General features: G+C 46.2%; 2 long non-coding RNA genes across 3 annotated transcripts in view; one reads left to right on the plus strand and one right to left on the minus strand.

The window, feature by feature from the left end:
- LOC144409417 (uncharacterized) overlaps positions 1-25,290 on the minus strand; it is a 51,178-nt gene that overhangs the window by 23,139 nt on the left and 2,749 nt on the right. The window lies entirely within an intron of this gene.
- LOC144409416 (uncharacterized) lies at positions 10,490-17,838 on the plus strand. Of its 2 annotated transcripts, XR_013467858.1 has the most exons (3): positions 10,490-15,698; positions 15,977-16,369; positions 16,868-17,053. It is a non-coding gene; the product is annotated as an uncharacterized LOC144409416 (long non-coding RNA). The 2 variants fall into 2 exon arrangements; XR_013467857.1 differs by having other exon boundaries at positions 15,977-17,838.

Genomic DNA, 25,290 nt, shown 5'->3' on the forward strand with positions numbered 1-25,290 from the left:
TCGGTCCAAGCCAAACAGTTGCGCAGGTTTTGATTTCAGACGTGCTGCAGCTTTTAATGGCTAAGTCAACATGGAGTCAACAGCACAGCATTACAGCTGCAGAGCACTCAGGCTGCTTTCAAAGACAGACATGTGCGCCCTTTACACACCAAACCTGTATGTGTGTGTGTGTGTTGAAGGCAGGGGTGCTGTGAGACTCACAGCATAGCGATATCACATGATATATGACGTTGATATGATATTTTGCTATTTAAAAACCAAGTTTACGAGGGACATGCCGGTGATAAACTTTTTACCGTTGGTGTCTCAACCAGCCCGCCTGGTGGATAAGAGGTTTTGTTGTATTCATTAGCTGCAGTGAAGTTCTGGACGAGGAAAGAAAAAGCTTTTGGAAGTCTCCCGAATTGCTCCAGGCCTGAAATGTTGCGAGACACAACTTGAAACCCCAATGTGCAACTTCTTGCCCGCAGGCAAAAAGCGCGATTGTTGGCCGTGCTCTCCTCCTCCCCCACAGTCGGTGAGGTATCCACCCCAGCAGTTGTCACTCATTTTGATGAGCTGTCTACCCGGGGAATAGGCCGATCGCCTTGGGCTGAACGAGTTGCGTTAGAAAAGAGCCATGTGGGAGGCAAAATGATATCTGTGTGTTTTACTTTATTGTACTACCTTTCGTTCATTCTTTTTTCATTTGAGGATCACTCACCAGCGCTCCAAAAATGATCATGCGCCAAGCAGCTGTTTTCTGATGAACCCACAGCACACTAGCTGCCCAGAAGCAAACGGCAGACTGTGGCACAGCTTGACTCTTTTGTCCTCGGCTGATGCTTTTGGTACCATTGGTCCAGGTTCCAATTGAGCTTAGCAGATCCTAGTGAAGAGAACATTTAATGAACCGCCTACAAATGTTGCCCTAAAATTTGGAAAACACAAAGACAGATCAGCTGCTCTTCATGCTTGCCGGAGCCCTTGTGATATTTTTCACCCCTTCGTCGGGGAAAACCTCCCAGCACGTAAAAACTGCATAGTTGAACCTTGTGTCAATGCCTTACAAGGATCTTAAAGGTTCGGGGTGTTGGAAGTCTCAGGTTGGGGGTTGTTAAGTTCCCGCACTGTAAATGGGGTTATTATAGCTATTTACAAATGCTACATTACACTCCAACACCACCAGTGACTCTTTAGTGTGAATGTGGACACGCCTGCCTGAGGTGGATGTTAGCGTGGTTTGTAATGTATAACAACGTGATACTTTTGTTTTCCGTTGGCCTTGGCGGAATCGCCTAAATGTTCAATACCGTCGGCCGCATCGTCCTTTCAGTGCAGATGCTTACGAGCTGTCAGTCGACGTTGGCTGACTTTTCTCCGGTCACAGCGGACAAATGAACTGCGCCGCTTTCTCTAATTGCTCGCTTAATGCTCTTCAATTCGCGTTGAGCTCATGCTCCGTTTATAGCTCAATGCTGCACGGCCCTTATTATTCTGTCATCACAGCCTTTCCACACACCCTCACTAATAACATATAGAATCTGTTACTGATATACGCCAGCCAAAATGTACTCCTTTCACTCACTGTCAGATCTGTGCTGGAAAATGCCAATTTGTACAGTTTAATAAGTGGTGTTTATGGCACAGCAAGACTCCTGGAGAGGTGCACTGCTCCTAACAAAGAGGCTTTTATTGGTTGTTGGACTGAGTGGACGTTTGTGCGCCGCATACTTGCATTGATACACGCACAAAGAAAATTTACACATCCACCAGTGCCTGGAGTATGCACCCCTGTTTCCATCTAAGCGAATTTTCATCCATCCTCACATACAGTATAAAGCTGGACGTGCCTGACGGTGTGTGTGTGTGTGTGTGTGTGTGTGTGTGTGTGTGTGTGTGTGTGGAAAGCAGAGCTGTGATTGGGGGGTTTGGGGCTTCCAGCAGTCCAGAGCACAGCTGGTTGTGTTTAGACTGTTTGTCATAAGCTGTACTGTGGTCTGTACGCAGGCGGAACGACAGACACAGAGACAGACAGGTAAATGTACTTTAAACATATCCATTAACATGTCCTGCAATTTGGTGCAGACTCTAAAGCTGTCTCAGGTTAGTTTCCCCCTAATGACAGTAAGTGGTAACAACACCATCAGGCTGTGAGGACCAGCATAACCTTCAGAATTGTTCACAATTCAATTCCATTCAACAGTGCAAATGGAATAAATGCATGGCGGCTCAGTTTGATGGAGCGTTGCCTTCTCTTTTGTAGCGTGATGACTTCACAGTCAGAGGTGTCCAGGCGTGTGTTTGAAATCATGCAACCAGGCTCAGTACCAGTGAAGAGGAACTTGGTTGGAATGTAAGCGAGAGCACGTGAGTCAACACACACTTTTTTCTCCAATTTTCCCATTGAGCAACACCTTTCACACCCAACTTAGCAAATTGCTCAATTGCTAAAGCTATAAGAAGTTTTTTCCGGACCCAAACAGTAGCAAATCCTAGATCCCAGAGTGTTGTTTCTGGTTCTCCGGTGCCTCCCTTCCCTCCATCGGCGCCAGCAACACGGCCCGGGTCATTTTTTCCCAGGTTACAAAAATGGTGGCACCAATATCAAGTCTGGGTTTTCTCATTTAGGTTCATATAAAGGCGTCATTGGGACAGTAAGACCGTTTGATAACCAGTTAACCGTTTCTCACAGTAACTTTAATTCAGAAGAATAGTAATAATAATTCTTTGGATTTTGCCATATGGTCTGACTTAGCCAAACAGCGGTTTGTAGGGGAGTTCCGTCGCTGTGGTAAACCAACAGTGGCCAATATCAAACTTTGAGATCATCGTATAATCAAGCTCTAGTACCAGCTGGACGAAGCGCAGCAAAAGCCCCCCAAACTTTGGCCTCAATGGCCTCTTAGCCTGGCCGCACTTGGAGAAACTGAGCAGAGTGGATATTCCAGCAGGTCTCACAGTCTTCCTGCATTGCACACAAACCTTTGGGTCGGATGAGCTGACACGGGCGCAAGGGACATTTGAAGTACATGGAGACGGTGGACAGGGGACGCAGGCAGGAAGGTCAACCTGTTGAGGAATAAAAACCTATTCTGTTTCCCCGCACAAACAAACCAGCACAGAATGTTCCTGGCCGATCGCCAGCGGATGAGTGAAGAGACCGTCTCTCGCTCTCTTCTCTTTGCATCCATACAGTCTCTCTTCCCGCCTCCTGTCTCAGAGCAAGAGATGAATGGTCGACAGAGGAATGGAGAAAATATCCAGCAGCCAGATTACTCATCTCCTGCGATGCCATTCACACCAAGTGTGTCACTGTGGCATGTGCGCTGGGCCGTGTGAATCTGTGTGTTTTGTGAGACACTCGTAGATTCTTTCGTCGCACTTGTCATGAACATCCGCATTTTCACGTCAAACGGCCTTTGATTGTGTTTTAATGGCCGTTCGCTGCAAGGTATCACCAAGCAACACCTTCCACAAGAGTGTGTAACCTGCACCTTCAGACAGGAATTTACTCACACAAACTCTGCAATTTAGTGAGCCAGTTTTTATGTAGCCCCCGAGGTCGTATCAGAGCGCACTGCTCCATGAGGACAGCTCGAGGGAAACACACACACACACACACACACACACACACTCGCCGAGGGCCCAGATAAGATTTGTAGTCTAGATTTTCCTCATTCATCGCAAACCGCTGAGCTGTGCCGCTGCTCAAATGTTGACAGATCTTCTTTACAGAGCATCAGGTGTGTGTGTGTGTGTGTGTGAGAGATATAAGTACATGTGTAAGGAAAGACAAACAAGTGTGTGTGTGTGTGTGTGTGTGTGTGTGTGTTCTCCCCTTTTTGCAAATAGTAATGTATCCACAGGGCCTCCAGCATGAACTCAGAGGGGGCAGCATGAGGTTAAGTCGTACCAGAGAGGAACCCCTCTCACCTCAGGCAACACTATATCTCTCTCTGTCTCCCAGCCCCCCTCCCCCCTTCCCCCTCCCCCCTCTCTATCTAGGGTCAATCTTTTGCTGTTTATTTGTGCAGGTATTTTGCTAATCAGACCGGTGTTTTGTCTCCTGATTGGCTGCTGTAATGAGGTCCTACAAGTCGGCACGGATCCGTGTCCCTCCTTGTGTTTGTGCGTGCATGTGTGCGTCTTCCTGTTAAGTGCAACCGCGGTACATATGGATTCATGCTCGCAATCTACACGCTGGAAACGCTGGCGCGGCCCAACACATGGTGTATTTTTTCAAAAACATGCACACACGCACACACGCACACACACACAAACACTCACTGATTGATGACCCGGTTAATGTGGTTGTGTGAAATAGAGGAGACCCAGGCAGGTCATTGCATCTGACATCCATCCATCAACACCTCTCACTGGGGGACTTTTCTAACTGCTAAGTTAAACACACGCTGTACTGTTAATGTGTGTGTGTGTGCGTGCGTGTGTGCGCGTGTGTTTGCCTGAGGTTTGTACTGAAAGCTGCCTTGCTCAGGGAGATGAATGAGTTTGGGAAAGTGCCACATAGCCGTTTATGACGATCTGCTCCAGGTCAGGAGATGTGAACCAAAAAGCTTCCTGACACATATTCATGTTAGATTCATATTTATTGTCTTTCATCACATCGGAGAAGAGTTGGCAAAAAAAAACAGCTATAGGCAACTTTTTGCTCCATCATCACAACGAGTGTCTTAATTCCATTTGGGCAAATTTTCAGTTCGGCATATGCTGTGATTACATATCCAAATCAGGACATAATGGATGGTCCTAATCGCCGAATATTTCTTTTGTATAGTTTTTACACCATGCTAAACTTCGTCACACAATTTGGAAGTAATTCAAGATGCCGTGCAGGCAAAGTAGGTCTCACAGTTGAGACTTTCCCAAAATTCCGACCCCACATGTTCCATGTTCGCCAAACATAACAAAAAAACATGGCCGACCGTGATGGACTAATGTTTTTTTGGCAAGTGTAGAAAGGACAATTTCCAGGGCTCAGTTTGGTAAACAGTTACATCACATTACGAGCATATTTTCATATATCTAAATTAAGGATAGGATTAACAATTTGATATTATGTATTATTTGGTGGTGGTGGTAGAGAATAAGTTGCTCCACTCTTTCGATATGCCAGATTCCCCTGCTGGTTGGAGGTGTCAGGGGGGGCGGAGGGAGGTGTCAGGGGGGGGGGGGGGGGGGTTGCGTCTGGTGCTCGCTGAAATGACAACTGACAGCAACAGAGAGGAGAACAGCGTTTAGCGGTAAACAGCACTGACGCGATTGGTTTACGGAAACCGAAGCTTCATAAAACCATAGTTTTCTCATTTAGTCAATTTAAAAAAATATTAATGATTCAACATGAAACTTTCCCCTCACTAGTCGTAGGAGGCCCGACCTCATCGACTGACCTCACATGGTCAAGTCAACGTCTTTGGAGGGAACCAAAAAAAGAATTAAAGACTCTTTTAAGTTTTTCAGACAGTTTTTCCTGACTGGAAACATACAAGTGGCGTGGGAAGTGCACGGTATTACAACCAACTACTGAGCATGGATGACATCGGTTACATGATGTGCCACCCGCAGCTGATTTACTTTTTGTGGGCTTTGTTGTAAAGTAGATTAATGAGTCTCCCATCTGCATTCAGTTGTTTCACAGTGACAATACAAACAACCCTGGAACCTCGCATCATTTCCCAAACACAAATCCCACATTTGAGCCTGAGGTTTGCACGTTCAAATACCATATTGCCAGTGGTGTCAAAAGTTGTATATATAGCAAGCTCTACAAGTCCATATTTCAGAGTTGTAGGTGGTGCCATGTTGGGTAGTTCCGATGTGTGCCTGGTACCGCACGGTATGAGCTCATCTGAGGTTCTGTGTGCTAAAGGCTCCTCTGCAAAGTAAGAATTGCAGCTGTCAGACGAATCTAGTGGAGGAAAGGATTTAGTGAAATCTCTCTGGCGGGAGAAAGAAAAAAGATCATATCTCAAAAAAATTGATTTACTCCAGCAGCAGTTTCCAAAGCGCCCAAATTTCCGGTTTAATAAACCTTAAAAATAAATTGAAAATAATAAATGTTGGCCAGCAGAGATTCCAATGTCGCCTTTTGCACTGTTAAAACTGTCCTGATGGCCTAGATGGTGGAAATGGGAGTGAAGCACAAGCTGACAAAAACAGGAAGAGAATAAATGAAAGTGACGTATCAGTTTGACAATGACCTAAAAATCTGGGAATTATTAATATTCTGTGTGGGCTGCAAGAGCTTCAGCAACCATGATCTTTCAATCTTTCAGCGTCCATTAAAACACACACACGTGCACACACACATTCAGCTTGCTCTGACTCCCCAAGCATTTGTTTTTCTATCCATTTAGCTGACTGAGCATATAAAGTCTGGGAAAACTTCCCGAGCCAAGAACGGGATGACTCTGACTCATTATCACCTCCACATCTGCTGGTTTCACTCAGGATTCATTCCCCTGGTGCTAATACCTTTTAGATAACTTCATGCTCAAAGAAAGGGCTAGAGAGACAGCCGAGAAAGAAGAGGAGGGGGAAAAGGTGGAGGAGGAGGTGAAAGAGGAGCCGGAGGACACTCAACAACACTAGGGGGCAGTCTAACACAAAGCATTGCCCTTGGGGGGGGGGTCACTGGAATCCTGACTCACTACTATCATGGATAGTTGTGTGCTGCCTCCTAGAAAACAACAGCCGGCCCTCCTGGTTGTGTTTACACTGAATTCTTGTTCACACCAACCTTAAGAGCTTGGTCATCTTGTCTGCGACGGCTCTGTTTAACCCTCATTAAGCCGTTGGGAAGTTGCATAGACAAAAGGCCCGGAACGGACAGGCTTTATTCTGTGTTTCCTCCCCCCACCCCTGTTACATAAACAGCAAATGAGATAGCCAGCCACATCCTCCACATCAGATTCCATTCAATCTGCACATAATGGCTGTGGCGTGGCCGTGATGGAGGTCTCTCCGTCTTTCTCTTGGTTGGTGGGACCCCGGCGGCGGTGCTGCTGAAGCGCCTGGTTCCTTGGCGTGGCCTCGGGGAGGAATCAGAGCGGGAAGGAGCTGCTTCGGCGAGCCACAGAACAACGGCGGGCACCTCCGAGCCCACTCGCTCTGCACGTGTGCGTTTGATTTCTGAGTGTGCACTTGTGGAGGGGACTGCAAATGTACGTTTCAAGGGCCGCGAGCGCTAACCGGCCAACACTATGGCGGGAACTTTGCCGGCCGGCTGCCAGGTGATGCGAAAGGTCTCGAGGGAATGAACGGGAGGACCGGTTACCAGAACATTCCATTCATTCAGTACATTTAGTACACTCTGTGTCATACTGCATATTAATAGTTGAGTGAGATTGCATAATGTTGCATACGCGGCCAGACGGGGTGCATCTCATGTGCAGCAATAAACATTTCAGGGGTGTTGTGTCAGTGGTGACATAACACCTATCAAAAGACACAATGTGTTGTTGACGATGAGGCAGCCTTTCGTAATGTGTTATACATGACAATGTTGCCCATTCGTAGTGGGAAGCATGAAATGATTAAGTGCCGTAATGACAACTCTTAAAAGTAGTCCTGCATTCAAAGCGAAATGATCTGCCGCGTGTCCACCGCGACCGATACGTTCTTATTGTGCTAAATTGTCAACATTGATGTGTACGTGTACGCAGAGCCAGTCTTAACTTATACACACTCAGCAGGTCCCAGTAAAACCAAAGAACTGGAGTCCAAGCAAAAATATTAGTACTGGTAATAATAGTTTGTCATCTAAGAACACATTCTTGTAAAAACATTACGCAGAATAGATTAGTGGAAAATGTCTACAAAATAGGCTCATAAGCCAATAGGAATGTAGGGGGGCGGGCCATGAAACCCATAATTGATAGCTGGGACAGCAGTGAAACTTTTACAGTAACTATATAATATAGTTATGGTAATGCAGTAGGAATTCCACTGCAGAGTGACAGTGTTCCACTTTGGCCATGTTGATGTGACACAAGTAGCAAAGCAGACATGCTCAGTTCAACCCAAGTCTTAGAATAATACAGCCATTGGTTACTTGGACATGGACAGTACATCAAAAAGATGTATAGAGTCTACATATATATGTCCTTCTTTTTTATCCCTTTATCCGGATCTCCTCGGCTGTGTGTTTGGCTATGAAGGTGCGTATATGTGATCTAACACACCTGGTCAAGACTCCCCCCCCCCACAGCACACAATCACGTCCATGCGGCAGCCGAGGCGAACGGGAAACACCGTGCACAACACACACACACACACACACACAAACACGTTCCCACGCGTGCAGAGAGGCTTTCAACAACTGGTGTGAAGGAATCCAACTCCAGTGGCGGCGACCCCCAAAGGTCCCCCCCCCCACCAACCACCACCACCCTCCTCCTCTTCTCTTTCTCTTTCACCCTCTTCATCATATCACCCCTTTACGCCGCCTGCCCCGGGGAGACAGCTGCGGAAGACATTATGTTGTGCTGCGAATGCGTGTGAGAGAGAAGGATAAAAGAAAGAAGTAAAAGGAGAAAGATAAAAAGGGAGAGAGCATCCAGCACAGCCCGAAAGGCACACTGAACTTTTGCCGACTTACGTGTTTCCTGCAGACTCCCCTTTGAAAACATTTGCATGTGGTTTGAAAACAACCCCTGCGTAGCTCCGTGAACATATGTGTCGCAGATTGACGTCCGTCGGATAATATATGTGCATGCGAAAGAGGGGGCTCCGTTTGAGCTCATTTGAAATCCTCCTTGTACGTTTTTAACATCTACAAACGTTTCAGAATTCTTCACATCCTGTTGCACTGAGAAAGGGGTTCACTGATGGAGGGTCAATCCTGGAGTCAATCTTTATGCTTATTTCACCCGCAATTTCAAAATTGCCCTTTCGTCATAGAAAATTGCATTTCTTAGAAGAGAAAGAAAATAAACATTCAAATTCACTTCCTCTAAAACATCCAAGTCTGTTGCGACTGGTCTCCGCTGCAAATTACTCCAATCATCTTTATTATTATGGGCATGGAAGCTGTAGGCTTGGGCTGTGAGTCATGGGGAACGTTGCCCAGTCCGTCAGCAGCGGTATGGTTTGAATATGGAAGGTCATTTTCAACGTGTCAGGACGGCATGTCAACGTACACGTGATGGTCCATATGTTTTGTTCCTCTGATATGTTTCTGTTTTTTTTTATCCAGGGCTGTAGACCGTATTGAAGATTTTTTTTGTCATGGTTCTTTGCAGACATTAGGTTTTCTCAATAAAAGTACTTAGTTGGGTCTGGCAATGCAATGTGGTTGAAATTAATTTAACTCATTTTGTTGGGGTTAGCAACGCTGGAAGGAGTCATGTGGTGAACAACACAAGTGACATAAAACAGTTTTGCTTTTGTAATTTTACAAAATTAGATTTGACTTGTAAAACTTGTATAGTAATATTGAAAGACAACTTTTAATAAACTTTAAATAGTCATTCACATGAATCCATGTCATGAGTGTCCTCCAATGTGCGCTCCACTGGTATGTGTCCACAGTGTGTCTTCATGCCGATGGGTTGGTGGTTAGCTGTTGTATTGTGTGCAGGCGTATTTGCAAAGTGTTAATCATCGTGTGAGTCAGTGGGCTCTGGATGCAGCTTCTTCATTAAAATGTTAACCAGGCCAAATAGACAATGGAAGCACTGTTCCGTCCTGCTGTCCTCTCCACGCCGAACTGTGTCTCTCTCTCTCTCTCTCTCTCTCTCTACAACCCCTTCATCTTCCTCTTCATCAGATTGAAACAGCCAACGGCTCTGATTGTCGTTTGGAAAGCGCACGCCCGCAAACACAGACCCCTTTTTTTGGGTGTTTTACCTTCCGTCTCTTGCTGTATTTTAAAACGTTCTTTGAGGGTTTTTTTTTCTTCTTCTTCTTCTTCTTCTTCTTCTTCTTCTTCTTCTTCTGCATTTCAACTCTGTATGAACCTAAAAGTCACAAATCTCATTATGCTCGGCCACGCAAAAGATACTGAATTACCTCTACATGAGTGTGTATCTACGTATGTGTGTTGGTATCCGCTTGCAGACATGCATGCTTCTGTAAATGTGCCAGCTTGGTCTCTAAAAAAATGTTGCAGGAGAAAGAGAACTTTTGAATAAGGATCCATAACTTTGAATCTGTGACACATTAGGATAATATACAGGCATGCTTTTTGTTGCAGTTTTGAAAAGAAAAGTTTAATAAATCAGTGTCAGCTCAACATAAGTTACAAGAGTTACTTCAAAGGCTTCCGTTACGATATAGAAATCGTCCAAAAATGAACAGTCTGAGACTCTAAAGATTATAAAGATCTCACCTATATATTTAGAAGGATTTTACTGCCTTCAGCTGGTTCCCCTCCGTTTCAAGAGTGTTTGCTTATCGATTACCTATTACCGTTAGCATACACGCAGCCAGGTCTCAATCTTCTCATCCAACTCTCAGCAACGAAGCAGATCATGCAGAAGTTCATGCAAAGCCTGCAGCCTGTGCTTGTGCATAAACACCCTGGGTGTATTTTGGCTTGTAACTCCCAACATGTGTTCCAGCTGTGTAATAATAATCAGTGCAATTCAACCCCGAGAGCGTCCGTTTTCTTCCCCCAGGCCTGGTATCTGCTTCACCTGTCCTGGAATATCAGCTGGGGGGCCGGGGCGTGAGAGGGGGGGGCTGTAACTATGCAAAGAAGGCGGGAGAATTGACGGGGATATGGTGTCCCCTCCAGAGACCACTACTCTACATGTAGAGGGCGTGACAGGGATCAAAGGGGCCCCCTGACACCCGTGGGTCCCAGGGGGCCGTGTAGCCCTGTGCCCAAATGCCCCCCCCGCCTCACCACCTTCGCCCCCGCACTCCCACGCATCAAAGCAGCTATCGATCGCGTTGTAGAAACAGGTGGGGTGTTCTGTGTGAGTGTTTTGAGGCGCCTGTCTTTCACCGCTGCAGCTGTGCAGCTACGCTGCTGCTGCGATATAAAAAAGGAGACGCTTCCTCTTTTCCAGCAACTGTTTCCTCGCCGAAAAAACAACCCCGCCTCACCTTTTAACCTCTTACACCCACACACAGACACAGCATGTATGCACACACAAAATTTACCCAACTTCCACAAATCACATCATTACACATCTGTGTGTGACGAAGAGCTTCTACGGCCAATTTGACCTTTGACCTCAAGGGAATATTCAAGAGTTTAATTGAGAACAGCAGTCATTCAGCCCAACCCACTGTCACTATGAGAGACTTCCAAGATCCCACAACGTAAAACGGGATTAAATCAGAAGCCACGTCATGACTGACCACGTCACGCGTGTAGTGCGATGTGGGAGTTGGTGGAAAGTGCATCGAGTCATGTGGATCGGGGAGAAAAAAGAAAAAGGAAGAAGGATGAAGGAATACTGTATCTAAGATCTGAGCTCTAAATTGAGCATATCTGCCTCTCTCACATGGCCTCTCTCGCTCTCACACACACACACTTCTCAGTCACCTACATTTCCCCTTAGCAGGCCGAATGATGGGCCCCACCGATCATGGCATACATCTGTCACTGGCCCACCAATCACGTGTGTTCGGGGTGGTTGTTGACGTGCAGGGCGGTCCAGCCTGACTCAAGGTGCTCATTTCCACTGTGGCCTGTAAAGCCCATTGCACTCTACTCTACTCTACTCTACGCACCAGCGCGCTTACGCAGCCTTGGCTCCGGATCCTGCACTCACGACCTTCTCCTCACGAGCCTCATGAGAAATAAATATTTTCTTTTTTTGACCTCAAAACTTTGTCTCCGGTTCTGCTTTTGGATCCAGTCCTCATCAACCATAACACTTCGGCTTTGATAAGATTAGAAACTTGACTTACGCTTATTTTGAAAAGACTCCCCAAAGGGCCGACAGTAAAACCAGCTCCGCAGACCGTGAATGCCCACAAGTACCGCTGAGTAACACTGACAGTAACGTGGCAGATTGCAGCGTGACGGTGAACTTCCCTGACCTTGAGCGTGTGACGCATCCATCAGGGGTTACCTCACAGGCTCACGGCTCATCCTCAGGAAATTAGAGAGCGTCCAGAAACGTTCTTGTCGTTTGTCAGGAGTGCGAGCGCAATTGTGTGTTTGTGTGCGTGTTTGCGGGTTCTTTTGTTTGTGTGCATGTGAGCAAAGCTGCTACTTGTCTGTGGTTTGTGTGCAAATGCACGTGTGTGTAGTCCTTCAGTCTGGGATCTTCTATCAGTCTGTACGTGTGTGTGTGTGTGTGTGTGTGTGTGTGTGTGTGTGGTTGTGTGCCTTCTTAATCACAGTCTTTAAGGTTGTGGGATCACAGGCCTTGAAGCACAAACCCAACCTCACTACTGACTGAAACACACAGACACACACGCGCTCAAACAACATGGAAATGCACAAACGTGCAGACAAACACACAGGTATGCGCACTTTCACTATCATTGTCTAAATTAAACCCGGCCCGTCTTCTTCTAGTCTCTCTATCGCTTTCTTACACGGACTCACACACACACACGCCTTCACAGTCACTGTAAACCCACTTAAGCGGCCACACAGACGCACACTGCCTGTTTTACCGCCGCAGTCGATGTCGGTGGGATCCAGCAGCTCCGAACAGGCAAAAGAGAGGACGGCTATGGGGCTGTTATGTATTTGTGCGCAGACTCGTCTTCTGAGATCAGTGACCTCTGAAGGAGGCTAATTAGAGAGGTGTTGTGTCACTGCTGCTGAAAAGCGGTGCGCCGGGGGAGCGAATGACAGACTAGGATCCTCCTGGGTGTCTTGAGGAGGGAAACCTTATGATAGGGATGAGGCGGGCTGTTGTATACGGCCCGCGCTGTCATGTGGCTCGGGTCAGGGAAAACACTGTGTGGGCACGCGCGTGTGTGTCTGTGCGTGTGTGTGTCTGTGCGCGTGTGTGTCTGTGCGTGTGTGTGCCTGTGTGTAGGCGGAAGCTTCTGTGTCCTGAGGAGCGTTGTGTAACAGAGATGAAGACCGATTAGCAAAGGTTCAATTCAATTCAATTCATTTTATTTTGTATTGCCCAAAATCGCAAATTACAAATTTGCCTCCGAGGGCTTTACAGTCTGTACACATACGACATCCTCTGTCCCGAAACCCTCCATCGGCACGGGAAAAACTCCCCCAAAAGGTTTGTTGCCTTTCACTACTATCGGACATCCAGTTTTTGCGTTTATCTGAATCTTTATCGTCCCGACATTCCTGAACCAGTTTATGTTTACTTACTGAGATGTTGCATCTCTCCACTTTGGGATATTCAAAAATAATTCTCACTCTACAAATGAATCTCAGATATATATTAATCTACTGTAGAAACGTTTAGTTTTTGTTTAGAGACTGTGTCATAACTGATACCAGAACCTTTTTGTTCAGAGAACGTTCAGTCCACCAACACATTTACGTCTTACAAGATCTACACACAATTGTCACATTTTTATCATAGATTATTCCATCGCAGTGCGACTGTGATTATATTTAGTGGCTGTCATTGACCGAAATCTACCGGCGTGGAAGGCCCAGCTTGTGTGTTTAGTGTGACGTCAGGGGTAAGGTGCGGGGTGGGGGGAGTCAGAGGGGCAGGGGGGGGCTATAGGCTCTGAACAGGGGTCGGAGGGTAAACCGCTGGGTGAAGGTGAGCAAGGTTTAAGGTGCTGTTTGATGTTTGAAGATGTGCAGGGGCATCTGTGTGTGTGTGTGTGTGACTGCACAAATGTCTGTCATCAGAGCCAGATGTTACGCCGTTTAACACACACTCAGTTAAATGAATGTGTGTGTGTGTGTTGCTGTCAGCAGGTCAGCGAGATAACCGCTGGCCTCTTGTCCGATCCCACCAAGTAGCTGACATGTCACTCCAACCTGCAGGCCCCGCCCACCCTCCATCAACACCACTGGGTGTGTTGAGTCGTCAGGTGTCTGGGTAACATCGCACACACACACATGATCGCACACACAAACACAAATCAAACTCCTTTTGCTTCAGTGGAGATTTAACCTGGAATTTTTCACGCCGCCGTCCCTTTAAAAATCACATCCAGATCTGAAAATAGATCAGCTTCTGTTCCAATGTGTTATCCTCCTCAGCTGTCTGTCATTACATCCTCCTCCACTGCTTGACGTCAGCCAGGCTGCGTTTACACCCAGCCGGCACAAACTCCTCGAATGAATCTATAACACCTGTAAATATGACACAGCAGATGGTATTGATTCAACTGTGGATGTTTTTTTTGTTTTTTAAAGTATGCTGTCAGTGTATAAGATATATATCGCCTTAAAAATCACCTTACCCTCAACAACAAATCTATTTTCTATACCGAATAAGGGGAAAAACTAAATGGAGGAAGATGAAGACACTTATTTTGTAAAAAAACAACCATGAACCCGACTGAACAAAGTGTGGACCACGTTTCACTCACAGAGATAGCAGACATTTCTTTTGATTGCAGGTTCGCTATGGACTTTAGACGTGTTTCCTCTACCATTACATTGGTGGTGGGGGGCCAGATCAAAGTTGTAAACCTAAGAGGAAAATTCTAGGAAATTGCAGAAAAGACACATATTCAGTCAAAGGAGGGAATTGTTTTGTCTCTCTTGTTCTCCATGCAGAAAACTAGCTGGATTAAGCACATACTTTTATCATTTTATTTCAAAAAGACAATGTTGGTGTCACATGTTCTGGGCCTCCTCCTCCTGGAGGAACGTGTGTATTTTCTGAGGGTTTTATTCTATGAAGCAAACTGCACTTGTTTCACCTCGCTAGCTTTGCCTCTCCTGAAGGTTTCTTTGGGTAAGCCGTTATGTTGTCTTTGTCAAACTGGTTTTGGAAATAAAGTTATTGAAATAATATATTGAAAACATCTGTTTTAAAGCCACTTTTATCCGAGTGTCATTTGAGTATATTATGAACATTCTGTTGTCATCATAATGAGTGCCTGTCACCTCGATGTTCAGCTGTACATTGATGAATGACCAGCATGATGAACATTTTGTTGAAGGGTATCCAGCAGGGCAACATGACCCACTTGTTGGGAAACACCCGGAGCATTAAGCCACAAAGACACAGATCAATGCAGCATTTGCGGCACTATTTCTGTATCATGCCTGCTGCCGTTTGATTTGTAGCCCGGAGCCATGTGTGGACAACGCAGTTGAGAATTTTCAATAGAGTTTTGAACAGCAAGTAATAAATAATCATTATCTTAATGAATCCTTTGTAGACTATGTATGTGTGGACTACATTTCACCCAAGAGTTGAGATTCCAATAGACGAGAAATTACAATTCAACAATATTTGTACAGGAGTAAATCTCATAGGGGTCACAGGAATACAAAAAAGATAAAACATTTACAACTAATAAAACATTCACTTTCAAAAGGGAGGATATTCAGTCGGGGAACAAATATTAGTATTACCTTTCATGGCCGGAAGAACTAGACTTCTTAGAAACTTTACTTTTTTCTGAGCTTTTATTTTCTGTCAAAGATTTAAATTTGTCTGGAAAATATGTCCAAAATCATATCCACAAATGAAAAATCTGGCTTAACTAGATGTTTTTTTAAAGCAAGTAAGCTCCGCCCGCTCATGGCAGGGAGCGACAGATGCAAAAGCAGACAGAGGAGAAGCAGAAGTTAAATGCATGTGGTGAATCGAGCGTCTCAAGATCAGCACAACAAGGTCTGTTTGAAATGTCTTTTCGTCTTCTTGGTTTACTTGTAAACAGGCTGGACAACCCCGCTGTTGTCAACAGCTGCATTGTGCAAACTGTATCCAATGTGATCACATAGCAGAGAGTTCAGCCAAGAGTTTAACTGATGCAGCATCGAAAGCCCAGAAACACAGAGGCTTTACACAAATATCTTCCTATATCTCCCTCCAACATGCTCCCCCCCTCCTCCCCTCTCTCCCTTTCTGTCTCCCTCTCTCTTCTCTATCTTCCCCACTCTTAATCCAAGGACCCCTCGCTCCCTACAGGCCACGTGAGTAAACCAGCCCCAGGGTCGCGGTGATTGATGACTTCAACCAGGGCCAGGCTGCAACCACAAACACACATTACTCACCCCCCAAAGATAAGCAATTGGTGCGCAAGCCGGCAAATGGCCCTAAGTGCTCCACAAACACAGGTAAAGCTGGCCTCCTTTCAAAAGGGTTCATTACTTTAACCTCAGCAGGTACCACCACGGAACAAAAAAAAAAAAGGAATGACAAGCTGGTCTGCTTTCATCTCTTGATGTGGGAGTATGAGGTCGGATCAAATCACCAGCTCTGTTTTCGGGTAGCGCCTCTGGGACCACGGCTCTGTCTGAGGAACAATGGGACATTTTCTGGATGCACCGCCAGTAAGATGTGTGAGTTGTATGTACCTGTATGTACCGTAAAGAAGAGCAGGCGGGAAATTTGCAGACCCACATGTGTCAAGGCTTGTCATAAACAACTCGCCGTACTGTACAATACAGGTATCGTATTAACAGACAAGGTATGCAGGCGTGTTTATGAAGGAACCAGTTTGGGGTTCCGCTCAGAAATGTCCGACTTGAAATAGATAAAAAGTGACTGAGGACAACTTTTTGGCGAAGCTGATGATTTTCCTTCATCCCCTCTAGTGGACCTACAAAGACCTGGAACCAGGAATCTTCATTAAGCTCCAACAGAGTCAGCATGTATTTGAAAAGATTTGTGCTTAAATGATCATTCCTGCTTGCAAAGTGTCTTTGCAGTCGTTTTATTGACATGATGCCATATTTTCCTTTGTTTGCCATTGGAACTAATTGTATCTGCAGCAAACTCTGCAGAGCTGACAACCGGTCCCCTCCTCCCATCTTCTGCATCTCGTTTCTGCACAACAGGTCGGAGCAGCAGCAGCAGCAGATGAAAGATGCATCCATTGCCGTCCTGTGCTCCAACTGCCCCCCTCCATCCATCACAATCAACGCCAGCAGCCGGCCCAATTAGGGCCCCGGAACACTCAGGGCCAGGGCCTGATTATTAACACTGTGAAAACACTGAGTGGAGAAGGGCTGGGGAGAAGGGGGGGGGGGCTGTGGGGCGATGACGGAATGCTGAGAGCTTCAGGGGAGTTTGGGGAGAAGGAGGTCAGATAGCTGGCGGCCCCATTTCCTCTCCTAATGGCCTCCAAACGAGGGAATATGGGAGAATGTTGCCCAGTAAAGCAGGTGACCCGGAAGAAAGGGGGGCAGCCACACCCACCTCCCAGCCCTCATTTGACTCGGACAATACACACACAACCACATCTGCACACAAGCCATTAAAATAAGGAGATGGATGGTCATGCATGAGCATAATTATGCATTCAAAGGGCGTAAAACGTTCACCGGAGGGAAAGCCATGAACACAAATGATGGGGAAATGCAGCCAAGGCGAGGTTGTTCCTGAACAGAATCATTAATGTAACACACGCGCAAAAATCATGCAGCGTCATTTCCAAGAAATAACCCCCACCACCACTAATCACTAATATCTCTAAATTCACGCATTGAAAAGCCATTAAAGAGCTGCAGTGCAAGTCAGCCGCAACTTCTCATCTATAGTGGGACTTAGAGGAAATGTCAGAAAGAAACACCTGGATTTGAATACGGACCCAAACAACCGTTGGGCCTGAAAAGTGAAGCGGTTGCAGAGGTTCCTGACGCTTGCCTTCTTCATAATGGCCCGCAGGATGGTTTACTTCTAGGTAATCTGGAAAACAGTTGGGTATCGCTGATTGAGCTTATCAATTATATTCAATCATAAGTCCAACATCATCGGTGTGATATTTCGTAGTTCCTGTCAAATATGATTAAAGGTTTAAACAGCGTCAGATTGTGTGTCGACCATATTTCATAGCTTTTTATTTCTTCTTTAAAGCAGGATAACATTCCGCCAGCTACTTTTACCCGACAGTTACATTTACAATAAAAGTGATAGAATGGTTGAATGATTGACTTTTGTTGTAAATAGTCTGGATGTAAGAACAGAGAGTGTCACACTCTTGTACAGGACTGCTGCATTATGTTATTATTATGCTACCTTTTCTAATTGTTACAGACAATGTCAACAGCTGTGGCCATCATCTAGAGCTGTAATCACACAAAGAGATACACGATCATCTTAAAAACATCTCTATTTAGGTTATTAAGTGAACAACCGTGCGATGTGTCTTTGTTTTATGTGTGAACGTGGGTTGGTGGGGGCTTGCATGCAGTACATGATCCAAAGGATGATGCTGTCCTGTGGAGGCTTTTCTATTACTCAACCCAAAAATCTGGTAAAAATCAATGATCCGGATGTGTGTCTTTTTATGTGTAACTGTGATTTGAAGAAACAAATGGGAAACACATGTCCTATTTTTAGCCAAGCTTTTTGTTTGTCAGTTCTGGCGCCTATTCTGTCGCAGCGAGGCCTGTGTTCGCCCCGCGTTCGCCCAGCGTTGGCCCAACGTTGGCCCCGCGTTCGACCCGCGTTGGCCCCGCGTTGGCCCAGCGTTGGCCCCGCGATCGACCCGCGTTGGCCCCGCGTTGGCCCCGCGTTGGCCCAGCGTTGGCCCCGCGGCCGGAAGTGGGTTGTTGCGGCAGTAGAGGTTTCAGATGGTTTGTTTGTAACTAGAATCCATCTCTCCGTCTCCTTCTCTTCAACACCCCCCTACTCTTCTCCTCTTCCTCCCTTTCTGGAGCTGTCTTTTTTTGTTCTTGGAGAGAGAGGGGGATGGGGGGGGGGGGCTCGGCGCCTACGTGTTGAGAGGGGCGGCGTGACGGATGAGAGAACCTGTTTGGTGGAGAATGGAGAATGGATGTGCGGGTGCAGCTCGTACCCCCCCACCCTCTATACAACGCCCACATCCACAGACAGCCGTGTCCGACGGGGCCTGACAACAACACTGGAGGTGTGGAATCGGATTCTCCGTGCCTTCACGCTGCCTGCGCACGAGGTGGAGGCCTGGCGTGTGTGTCCAAGTGTGTGCGTCCAGAAAGCTTGCGTGTCCGCCGACAAACGTTATTTGCAGGAACTCGGGGGAGAACTCTGCTGTATAGGTGTGACTGAGCTCACTGTATACAATCAAATCAGACCTACGGTTCTATTTGGCGGGCTGACATACAATATGGTTATGGGAAACTCCCCCCTTCCTGTGTGCATGAGGGAAGGCTAATATGTCACGCTGAGGGGGGGGTGGAAGTGGGGCAAAGAGTCGCTATTAGACCAATAGGAAGGTGTAGGAGCACTACCCCTCTGAGTCGCGGCTATGCAATGTGTGTGAGCGTGTGCGTCCGTCATCTCCACGGCTTCCTTCACATTCCTGAGGATCAGTGTTAGGAAGCTCAGTGTCCTGCCAGCTGTGGGCCGATTTAACGCGTCCGCCACTCACGGTCGTGGCACTTCTGCAAAGTAGTTTGGCTTCCTCTGCTTTTCCCCCTCGCACCTGTGGCCAGTAGACGTTCAAGCTTCAAATGCTTGCAAATTAGGCACAGTATATATGTATATATAAGTGGAGTAATAATAAAAAAAGTACCTGTCTCGATGTGTCTGCCACGAGGGGAAACCCAGGTGTGAGAGAATGAATAAACCCAACCCCAGTTATTAACCCAAGTACTTTAGACCCTAAGTACATTCAATACATATTTTTTACAATTTTTGAAAATGTACTTAATGGCATTTTCCTTATTGCATCACTACAGAAAGATTAAGCAGCACCGTGTAAGACAAACGGTACTAGCGTTCATCACTCGTTGATTTCGTTCATGGGACATTTTGGCCACATTCAGGATTCCTCAATAAGGACACAGAATATAATACACGGGCAGCGAGGCCTCGCGTAGGAAGAGCTGAATTTCTCACTGGATTATTTTTGGAACAAAAGAATATCTGTTTTTGTTGCTTTTCATTGGCTCTAAGGGGATTAAAAGAAATGATCCGCCTGTGCAAGAAAACACATGGACGTCTTTAAAGAATTGCAAACACTGCAGTCCGCAGGACGCCTGCAGTTTATTTCTGTCCATAAAACAATTGTGCAGAATTCCTGACAGACCCAGTAAACAAACGTAACCCCTGACCAGTGGCCCAGTGCCCTTCTGAAACAACTCCATTGACATTGATGTAGACCGTCACTGGAACATCTCACTCCCCAGTGAAGGAGAAAGGAAGTTGACCTCCAACCTCTCACCTTTGTCTTCGGGGGGGTCAGCTTGGGTTCCCTCTGGGGTTCTGCCCTTTAAGCCTGACCGTTATGAAAATGCAGAGCCCTACAAGCGGGACATTAAAACATCAAGACGGTTCAACGTCCTCATCTGTTCCTGCTTATAGACACATAATAACGCATGTAGGTCAATGGAAAATTCTGCAACTTTAAACGACACAACTTGTAGAAAGGTGAACAGGTTTATAGTCATTCGAGATGATCTGTAGGAGAAGAGATGTGTGCATGTAGTAGATACAAATGAAACCAGTTTAAAAAAGAAAGCCACATTTTAAGTGCAAATGCCAGCACATGTCGACCGAGGAGCCGCCTTTAATGCAACACCTGTCGAAAAGAACCTGGAACCTTCAGAGGTCATCTTGATACCAACTGGTCAACCTGTGACGAGTTGTGGTGACGGGAGAATCGTAGGTTTACGTTAAGCTCGTGTTCAGCTATCTATTTAAACCAGAGTTGGCATTGATACGTGTATCACATTTTTTATGTCTCCCCCGTGACTGTTTTCTTTTCCAACACATATACACCCCCCCCCCCCCCCTTCTAAGAAAAGACTTCTTCTAAGAAAAATCAATGGCGAACGCACAGCAAGACGTCACAAACAACGCATTAAGGGCTTCATTCTCCTCATGAAAGTAGAAGCAAATTGCATAATTCAATAGGAAATCATGCATTAAGCTGGGGAAGATTCCAGTTTGAATCAATAGAAGGTATTGATGTTACAGCAATGGCTGGCCGGACTGTCGTAAACCGGTTTGCAATGGAGGGGAAGGAACGGGGGGTTGGAACTAACCGGAGGAGTCAGCCACTGTAGAGACTCTTTGTCTGGGATGCACTACAGAGATGCAAAGTCTGCCCTGGTTCTGGGATCTGGATGTCGGCCAGGACTTGAGGGGGAGCCAAGAGTGCAGAAGTGGCCAATCGGTCCCGTAGTGACACAAAGAGGCCTTTCTCTGGACCGCAGGTCTGCTGCGGCTTAGGACTCGCGCTGGGGACGTCAGACTACAAAAGCGAGGTTAACACACACACAGACCCCCACGCACCCGGAAAGACAGAAGGGAAAGCGGGATAATATCGCTGTTGCGTCGCTCAAAAGTTCCCTTATTCAGTTATTCACTTTTCCTGATTTCATTACATGTTACATGTCCTTTTTTTTCCAACGTAGAAGACAACGGGACCACGTTGATCTAATGCATATAACCATGTCTGCTAAACACACGTACCGTGCATGTGTGCAAGCACCCTGTCTCTCTTTTCTGTGTTATGTAACTCATATACATCTGGGTCAAAAACTTACAATTATTTGTAGGGGAAACAATATTTCCTGTGCCTCCCCCAACCCTGGTGGCTCTGCAGATTGTAAATGGAGTGAGGTCTGGCCCGTGTTAGGCCGACTCAGCCCCCTCTGGCCAGTTAATGAAGCTTAATTTAAGTGATTAAAGTATATTACGAACTGGAGGTAAAAGGAGAGAAGCCCCTGTAAAGATGACCTTTCACTTTTGAGCTTTGGCCCCCTTTCCCCTTAGATCAGAGCTTTCTGGGAAGAGGTACTAAAAGAGGCTGTGTGTGTGTGTGTGTATGTGTGTGTGCAGCCTGGGCCTCCCTGCTGAAAAAAAATAGTGCCCGCGCTTGATCTGACTGTTGCACCGGAGTTTATTTGTAAACTAGCCAATACACATTTTTGAATCAGTGCCATCGCACTGAAAGCGATACGCGCAAAAAACGTTTATTTTTAGAAACAATGTGTATTTTTTCCACCACGAATAAAAGAATGAACTAATCACGTTGTGCAAAGCAGACATTATTGAAAACATAGTGAACAACAACACGACTCTAGTGAATTTCATTTATATAACGAATGAAATGACAAACAAAAGAGTTTTGATGCAAAAGCAGAATCATTTCTCATGCTGTTGATTCATCAGTCAGCGTGGTTACATGGATTTGAATAACTGGCTTAGTCGGACTGAAATCGAATGATCCGTTTCATGTAAACACCTTTGTCCGACTATGTGCGGTCCGACTACGATCCGACTAACACCCCTGGATAACTCCATCCGATCCAGTTCATAGTCCGACTATTGCGGCATGTAACGGTGAATCGGATGAGGAACTGGACTTTGCGTCTTTGCGCATGCTTGAGATCCCGACGGCGTCTTCTCTCCGTTATCAAATCAGCCAATAGCGCCATTCGCATTCGCTGTGCTCCTATTAACATCATGCACACATAGTAGAGGGATGTAGCTTCACCTTGCTCTCCGTTCGCCATCTTTCTCATAATGTTGATGTTGTTGTTGGTTGTTGTTGGTTGTTGTTGGTAGTGGTGAAGCGGTCAAACGGAAATGGCTGTGTCACAACTAGTTGTAATGAAAACAGCGCCACCTATCGTATCGGATATGACATGCTTTCGGCCAATGATTTGATTTATTCACTGCCGTGTATATTGGGATAATAGCACCTCTCCCCGAAAGACAGCATAGTCCGACTAAGCAAAGATTAGAATTATACCATCATGTAAACACACTGAGTCCCTCAGTGTGTGAAGGCTTTTGCTTTTGGTAATTTTCTGCAAAACTGATGATGATTCAAAGGAGCATTAGAAAATCTAGAACGCAATCCCCAAACCACAAATGTAAAACTCAAAAAAGGTGTTTGACCCATCAGGGTTTTAGCTGCGTACCCACATTTTATCAGCCGAGCACTCACCCACACTGCTGACCCCCACACGCCGCGGTTAGCACAAGCTTCCCTCTTATGTTGACTTTAAATGAACTTCTCTTAGATCTTTTGTCAGGATTGTGACAGCGGTGATAAACCAATGTGTTTACACAGCGCTGGACTAATAAAAACAACGCCCAGATGATGAAGAGCAGAGTGATGCAAAAAGTTATCAGGACACACATAAACCCAATATTTGGGTCACTGGGGGGGATTTTGTATTCATGTGCAATGGACTTTTTCTAACAAATGTTGCAGGAATGCCGCTCTGCAAATACTGTGTGAGTGTGTCTGTGTGTCTGTGTGTGTGTGTGTGTGTGTGTGTGTGTGTGTGTGTGTGTGTGTGTGTGTGTGTAGAGATATCTGTGAAACGGAGGCGGTCAGACCGGCCTGGAGGTGAACTGTGATGTGACAGATGAACCACTCCACCTGGTGTGTGTCTGAGTATGTGTGTGTTTTATAGTCTGTGAAATGAAGATGGGGGGGAAAGGTGATGCAGGGATGTGGGGGGAGGGGAGGGTCATGAGATAATCAACCCCCGATCAACTCCAGCCGTTAAACCCACACACACACACGCAGTCTCTCTTGGGTCTGAGATAACCCGAGCCAAGGGCCCGAAGGGGTTCAAAGGTCAGGGCCCTGGCTCATAGGGAACACATGGAAGGGATAGAGAGGCTCTGGATTCCATAAAAGCATGAGCAGGGGACGGACTTATTTACGGCTGCAAGGAAAACATCACAACTCCATCTCCCTCCCTCGCTGACGCATAGGGGAGCGTGCGAGAGAGACAGAGAGAGGGAGAGAGGGGGAGGGGGGGGAAGAAAAACTTCTGGTTCTCTCTACTTGCCGTCCAAATGGCTTCATCTCAAAAGGCTCTCTGAAGGGGGCTCAAACTTTCCTCTCAGAGAGCAGGGAATCAAAGAATCTCACATCGTCAGTCGCAAACTGAAGAAGGAATGAAGAGGAAGCCACTGAACGCTGCGCCAAAGCAGCGGAATATCGTTACAAGCCCTGGTTTTTAATTGAGACCACACTAATGACGCGTGTTTTTTCTGCTCGCTGAAAGGCACATGGCGCGGCCGGTGTGTGTTTGGTAAACGTTAAGTCACTCATAGACTCACTCACAGACACGCAGCATATTAACTTCAAACACTCGCCTCTCGCCCACATTCTCTGCTTGTTCCACATCTGTCTCTGTGCATGTTCCATATTTTAAGTGGGATCTGTTTTCTGGCTGTTGCTCTGAGCTTCAAGTTGTCAAAGATTTCTTTGCAGTCAAGTACCTTGATGCAAAGCATAAAAACGATTATCCGTATAGTTCTCAGTATAACAATATACAGCAGACAGTTATCCATTTAACAATACCAATATGGATCACTGCACTGCATTGGTTATTGTTTCCTTACATTTGTTTGATGAAGGGATGGAAGACTGTCAATTGAGTTGAATGAGTGTAATACATTTAGTTTGTACACCCTGTAACGTTTGGGAGAATATTGCATTACATGCTTGCGTGATCACGTCATTCCATCGGCGCATTCGTCCCACAAAACAGCTACGTGTGCTGGTAAAAGCTGCGGAACATAAAACAAATATTTAAGAGCCACTAAAACGCTCTTCAGACTGTAGTAACTCTTGGTTTTTGTGGTCGAAAATGGAAACAAACGCAGGCGAGCTGAAGACAGAAAGATATAAACCAGGAGGAGAATGACTTCGCAGTGGCCATCTGTCCTGTTTTGGCCGCTTCACCGTAGCTCACCCGAGGGTGGCAAGCAGACACACACACACACACATCACGGTCATTACTATGCTGTCAGTCCGTCCCCTTTGTCTCGCGCCGTGCGTGTCTCTGTGTGTGTGTGTGTAAATGTCCGTGGGTGTCGTCGGGTCGTTGGGCTCGTCACCCGAGAGTTCTCAGACAATGGCGGTGAGATAATGAAGACAGGAGCCAGTAACGGAGGCTGATGGAGAACAATGCGGCGGTAATGTCCCTGGAACGTTGAGAAGAGTTTTACTGGTCCTCACTAGGACGCTTCCTTCCTGTCCTGCTTTATCATCACACAGGAAAGAAAATAAACAATCCCCATCCTCCCCCTCCTCCCCTCCCGCCTCCCCCTCCTCTGCTGAATGAGTGGTTTGTCTTTCTCCTCCTTGCCCTCCTCTCCTTTGTATCTAATCTTCTCTTTTCTTTTTGTTTACTCTCGTCCTTGTCCTCCTGTCTTTTTCTCCAGTCTCCTTTATGTTCCCCTTCTTCGGTCTTCTTGTTTAGACCTCCGTCTTTCCACTTTCCCCTCTCAAAATTTTTTCCATTTTGTGACGGAATGTAATGACTCAACTGCATTTGATCAGAATCAAGCTATTAAATGA

Source organism: Gasterosteus aculeatus, chromosome 6 (assembly GCF_964276395.1).
Source record: "Gasterosteus aculeatus chromosome 6, fGasAcu3.hap1.1, whole genome shotgun sequence".
Classification (NCBI taxonomy): Eukaryota; Metazoa; Chordata; class Actinopteri; order Perciformes; family Gasterosteidae; genus Gasterosteus; species Gasterosteus aculeatus.